Source organism: Corythoichthys intestinalis, unplaced genomic scaffold (assembly GCF_030265065.1).
Source record: "Corythoichthys intestinalis isolate RoL2023-P3 unplaced genomic scaffold, ASM3026506v1 HiC_scaffold_30, whole genome shotgun sequence".
Lineage (NCBI taxonomy): Eukaryota > Metazoa > Chordata > Actinopteri > Syngnathiformes > Syngnathidae > Corythoichthys > Corythoichthys intestinalis.
The window spans coordinates 706,534-713,570 of record NW_026651599.1 but is presented as its reverse complement, the minus strand read 5'-3'; positions in this window follow the sequence as shown (position 1 = coordinate 713,570).

Genomic DNA, 7,037 nt, shown 5'->3' with positions numbered 1-7,037 from the left:
CACAATCTAGTAGTTACATTTGAAAATTTTGTTCTAGGACATTTTGTTTGAACGCAATCATCAAACTTAATTAAAAAAGTCATTTAAGCCTTTTCACAGTGAGATCTATGCGATATGGCCGAGAAATGTAATTTTGATGTTAACTCCCAAACCGCTGCGCAGAAGTCAACCAAACTTCACCCAATAGTGTATTGTATCACAATCTAGTAGTTACATTTGAAAATTTTGTTCTAGGAAATTTTGTTTGAGCGCAATCATCAAACTTAATTAAAAAAGTCATTTAAGCCTTTTCACAGTGAGATCTATGCGATATGGCCGAGAAATGTAATTTTGATGTTAACTCCCAAACCGCTGCGCAGAAGTCAACCAACCTTCACCCATTAGTGTATTTTATCACAATCTAGTAGTTACATGTGGAAATTTGGTTCTAGGACATTTGATTTGAGCGCAATCCTCAAACTTAGGTCAAAAAAGCCATTTAAGCCTTTTCACAGTGAGATCTATGCGATATGGCCGAGAAATGTAATTTTGATGTTAACTCCCAAACCGCTGCGCAGAAGTCAACCAAACTTCACCCAATAGTGTATTGTATCACATTCTAGTAGTTACATTTTAAAATTTCGTTCAAGGACATTTGGTTTGAGCGCAATTATTAAACTTAGGTCAAAAAAGCCATTTAAGCCTTTTCACAGTGAGATCTATGCGATATGGCCGAGAAATGTAATTTTGATGTTAACTCCCAAACCGCTGCGCAGAAGTCAACCAAACTTCACCCATTAGTGTATTGTATCACAATCTAGTAGTTACATGTGGAAATTTGGTTCTAGGACATTTGATTTGAGCGCAATCCTCAAACTTAGGTCAAAAAAGCCATTTAAGCCTTTTCACAGTGAGATCTATGCGATATGGCCGAGAAATGTAATTTTGATGTTAACTCCCAAACCGCTGCGCAGAAGTAAACCAAACTTCACCCATTAGTGTATTGTATCACAATCTAGTAGTTACATGTGGAAATTTGGTTCTAGGACATTTGATTTGAGCGCAATCCTCAAACTTAGGTCAAAAAAGCCATTTAAGCCTTTTCACAGTGAGATCTATGCGATATGGCCGAGAAATGTAATTTTGATGTTAACTCCCAAACCGCTGCGCAGAAGTCAACCAAACTTCACCCATTAGTGTATTGTATCACAATCTAGTAGTTACATGTGGAAATTTGGTTATAGGACATTTGATTTGAGCGCAATCCTCAAACTTAGGTCAAAAAAGCCATTTAAGCCTTTTCACAGTGAGATCTATGCGATATGGCCGAGAAATGTAATTTTGATGTTAACTCCCAAACCGCTGCGCAGAAGTCAACCAAACTTCACCCATTAGTGTATTGTATCACAATCTAGTAGTTACATGTTGAAATTTGGTTCTAGGACATTTGATTTGAGCGCAATCCTCAAACTTAGGTCAAAAAAGCCATTTAAGCCTTTTCACAGTGAGATCTATGCGATATGGCCGAGAAATGTAATTTTGATGTTAACTCCCAAACCGCTGCGCAGAAGTCAACCAAACTTCACCCAATAGTGTATTGTATCACATTCTAGTAGTTACATTTGAAAATTTCGTTCTAGGACATTTGGTTTGAGCGCAATCCTCAAACTTAGGTCAAAAAAGCCATTTAAGCCTTTTCACAGTGAGATCTATGCGATATGGCCGAGAAATGTAATTTTGATGTTAACTCCCAAACCGCTGCGCAGAAGTAAACCAAACTTCACCCATTAGTGTATTGTATCACAATCTAGTAGTTACATGTGGAAATTTGGTTCTAGGACATTTGATTTGAGCGCAATCCTCAAACTTAGGTCAAAAAAGCCATTTAAGCCTTTTCACAGTGAGATCTATGCGATATGGCCGAGAAATGTAATTTTGATGTTAACTCCCAAACCGCTGCGCAGAAGTCAACCAAACTTCACCCAATAGTGTATTGTATCACAATCTAGTAGTTACATTTGAAAATTTTGTTCTAGGAAATTTTGTTTGAGCGCAATCCTCAAACTTAATTAAAAAAGTCATTTAAGCCTTTTCACAGTGAGATCTATGCGATATGGCCGAGAAATGTAATTTTGATGTTAACTCCCAAACCGCTGCGCAGAAGTCAACCAAACTTCACCCATTAGTGTATTGTATCACAATCTAGTAGTTACATGTGAAAATTTGGTTCTAGGACATTTGGTTTGAGCGCAATTATTAAACTTAGGTCAAAAAAGCCATTTAAGCCTTTTCACAGTGAGATCTATGCGATATGGCCGAGAAATGTAATTTTGATGTTAACTCCCAAACCGCTGCGCAGAAGTCAACCAAACTTCACCCAATAGTGTATTGTATCACAATCTAGTAGTTACATTTGGAAATTTAGTTCTAGGACATTTGATTTGAGCGCAATCTTCAAACTTAATTAAAAAAAGCCATTTAAGCCATTTCACAGTGAGATCTATGCGATATGGCCGAGAAATGTAATTTTGATGTTAACTCCCAAACCGCTGCGCAGAAGTCAACCAAACTTCACCCAATAGTGTATTTTATCACAATCTAGTAGTTACATTTGGAAATTTAGTTCTAGGACATTTGATTTGAGCGCAATCTTCAAACTTAATTAAAAAAAGTCATTTAAGCCTTTTCACAGTGAGATCTATGCGATATGGCCGAGAAATGTAATTTTGATGTTAACTCCCAAACCGCTGCGCAGAAGTCAACCAAACTTCACCCATTAGTGTATTTTATCACAATCTAGTAGTTACATGTGGAAATTTGGTTCTAGGACATTTGATTTGAGCGCAATCCTCAAACTTAGGTCAAAAAAGCCATTTAAGCCTTTTCACAGTGAGATCTATGCGATATGGCCGAGAAATGTAATTTTGATGTTAACTCCCAAACCGCTGCGCAGAAGTCAACCAAACTTCACCCAATAGTGTATTGTATCACATTCTAGTAGTTACATTTTAAAATTTCGTTCAAGGACATTTGGTTTGAGCGCAATTATTAAACTTAGGTCAAAAAAGCCATTTAAGCCTTTTCACAGTGAGATCTATGCGATATGGCCGAGAAATGTAATTTTGATGTTAACTCCCAAACCGCTGCGCAGAAGTCAACCAAACTTCACCCATTAGTGTATTGTATCACAATCTAGTAGTTACATGTGGAAATTTGGTTCTAGGACATTTGATTTGAGCGCAATCCTCAAACTTAGGTCAAAAAAGCCATTTAAGCCTTTTCACAGTGAGATCTATGCGATATGGCCGAGAAATGTAATTTTGATGTTAACTCCCAAACCGCTGCGCAGAAGTAAACCAAACTTCACCCATTAGTGTATTGTATCACAATCTAGTAGTTACATGTGGAAATTTGGTTCTAGGACATTTGATTTGAGCGCAATCCTCAAACTTAGGTCAAAAAAGCCATTTAAGCCTTTTCACAGTGAGATCTATGCGATATGGCCGAGAAATGTAATTTTGATGTTAACTCCCAAACCGCTGCGCAGAAGTCAACCAAACTTCACCCATTAGTGTATTGTATCACAATCTAGTAGTTACATGTGGAAATTTGGTTATAGGACATTTGATTTGAGCGCAATCCTCAAACTTAGGTCAAAAAAGCCATTTAAGCCTTTTCACAGTGAGATCTATGCGATATGGCCGAGAAATGTAATTTTGATGTTAACTCCCAAACCGCTGCGCAGAAGTCAACCAAACTTCACCCAATAGTGTATTGTATCACATTCTAGTAGTTACATTTTAAAATTTCGTTCAAGGACATTTGGTTTGAGCGCAATTATTAAACTTAGGTCAAAAAAGCCATTTAAGCCTTTTCACAGTGAGATCTATGCGATATGGCCGAGAAATGTAATTTTGATGTTAACTCCCAAACCGCTGCGCAGAAGTCAACCAAACTTCACCCATTAGTGTATTGTATCACAATCTAGTAGTTACATGTGGAAATTTGGTTCTAGGACATTTGATTTGAGCGCAATCCTCAAACTTAGGTCAAAAAAGCCATTTAAGCCTTTTCACAGTGAGATCTATGCGATATGGCCGAGAAATGTAATTTTGATGTTAACTCCCAAACCGCTGCGCAGAAGTCAACCAAACTTCACCCAATAGTGTATTGTATCACATTCTAGTAGTTACATTTGAAAATTTCGTTCTAGGACATTTGGTTTGAGCGCAATTATTAAACTTATGTCAAAAAAGCCATTTAAGCCTTTTCACAGTGAGATCTATGCGATATGGCCGAGAAATGTAATTTTGATGTTAACTCCCAAACCGCTGCGCAGAAGTAAACCAAACTTCACCCATTAGTGTATTGTATCACAATCTAGTAGTTACATGTGGAAATTTGGTTCTAGGACATTTGATTTGAGCGCAATCCTCAAACTTAGGTCAAAAAAGCCATTTAAGCCTTTTCACAGTGAGATCTATGCGATATGGCCGAGAAATGTAATTTTGATGTTAACTCCCAAACCGCTGCGCAGAAGTCAACCAAACTTCACCCAATAGTGTATTGTATCACAATCTAGTAGTTACATTTGAAAATTTTGTTCTAGGAAATTTTGTTTGAGCGCAATCCTCAAACTTAATTAAAAAAGTCATTTAAGCCTTTTCACAGTGAGATCTATGCGATATGGCCGAGAAATGTAATTTTGATGTTAACTCCCAAACCGCTGCGCAGAAGTCAACCAAACTTCACCCATTAGTGTATTGTATCACAATCTAGTAGTTACATGTGAAAATTTGGTTCTAGGACATTTGGTTTGAGCGCAATTATTAAACTTAGGTCAAAAAAGCCATTTAAGCCTTTTCACAGTGAGATCTATGCGATATGGCCGAGAAATGTAATTTTGATGTTAACTCCCAAACCGCTGCGCAGAAGTCAACCAAACTTCACCCAATAGTGTATTGTATCACAATCTAGTAGTTACATTTGGAAATTTAGTTCTAGGACATTTGATTTGAGCGCAATCTTCAAACTTAATTAAAAAAAGCCATTTAAGCCATTTCACAGTGAGATCTATGCGATATGGCCGAGAAATGTAATTTTGATGTTAACTCCCAAACCGCTGCGCAGAAGTCAACCAAACTTCACCCAATAGTGTATTTTATCACAATCTAGTAGTTACATTTGGAAATTTAGTTCTAGGACATTTGATTTGAGCGCAATCTTCAAACTTAATTAAAAAAAGTCATTTAAGCCTTTTCACAGTGAGATCTATGCGATATGGCCGAGAAATGTAATTTTGATGTTAACTCCCAAACCGCTGCGCAGAAGTCAACCAAACTTCACCCATTAGTGTATTGTATCACAATCTAGTAATTACATGTGGAAATTTGGTTCTAGGACATTTGATTTGAGCGCAATCCTCAAACTTAGGTCAAAAAAGCCATTTAAGCCTTTTCACAGTGAAATCTATGCGATATGGCCGAGAAATGTAATTTTGATGTTAACTCCCAAACCGCTGCGCAGAAGTCAACCAAACTTCACCCAATAGTGTATTGTATCACAATCTAGTAGTTACATTTGAAAATTTTGTTCTAGGACATTTTGTTTGAACGCAATCATCAAACTTAATTAAAAAAGTCATTTAAGCCTTTTCACAGTGAGATCTATGCGATATGGCCGAGAAATGTAATTTTGATGTTAACTCCCAAACCGCTGCGCAGAAGTCAACCAAACTTCACCCATTAGTGTATTGTATCACAATCTAGTAGTTACATGTGGAAATTTGGTTATTGGACATTTGATTTGAGCGCAATCCTCAAACTTAGGTCAAAAAAGCCATTTAAGCCTTTTCACAGTGAGATCTATGCGATATGGCCGAGAAATGTAATTTTGATGTTAACTCCCAAACCGCTGCGCAGAAGTCAATTAAACTTCACCCAATAGTGTATTGTATCACATTCTAGTAGTTACATTTGAAAATTTCGTTCTAGGACATTTGGTTTGAGCGCAATCATTAAACTTAGGTCAAAAAAGCCATTTAAGCCTTTTCACAGTGAGATCTATGCGATATGGCCGAGAAATGTAATTTTGATGTTAACTCCCAAACCGCTGCGCAGAAGTCAACCAAACTTCACCCAATAGTGTATTGTACAACAATCTAGTAGTTACATTTGAAAATTTTGTTCTAGGAAATTTTGTTTTGAGCGCAATCATCAAACTTAATTAAAAAAGTCATTTAAGCCTTTTCACAGTGAGATCTATGCGATATGGCCGAGAAATGTAATTTTGATAACTCCCAAACCGGTGCGCAGAAGTCAACCAAACTTTACCCATTAGTGTATTGTATCACAATCTAGTAGTTACATGTGAAAATTTGGTTCTAGGACATTTGATTTGAGCGCAATCCTCAAACTTAGGTCAAAAAAGCCATTTAAGCCTTTTCACAGTGAGATCTATGCGATATGGCCGAGAAATGTAATTTTGATGTTAACTCCCAAACCGCTGCGCAGAAGTCAACCAAACTTCACCCAATAGTGTATTGTATCACAATCTAGTAGTTATATTTGAAAATTTTGTTCTAGGACATTTTGTTTGAGCGCAATCCTCAAACTTAGGTCAAAAAAGCCATTTAAGCCTTTTCACAGTGAGATCTATGCGATATGGCCGAGAAATGTAGTTTTGATGTTAACTCCCAAACCGCTGCGCAGAAGTCAACCAAACTTCACCCAATAGTGTATTGTATCACAATCTAGTAGTTACATTTGAAAATTTTGTTCTAGGACATTTTGTTTGAACGCAATCATCAAACTTAATTAAAAAAGTCATTTAAGCCTTTTCACAGTGAGATCTATGCGATATGGCCGAGAAATGTAATTTTGATGTTAACTCCCAAACCGCTGCGCAGAAGTCAACCAAACTTCACCCAATAGTGTATTGTATCACAATCTAGTAGTTACATTTGAAAATTTTGTTCTAGGAAATTTTGTTTGAGCGCAATCATCAAACTTAATTAAAAAAGTCATTTAAGCCTTTTCACAGTGAGATCTATGCGATAT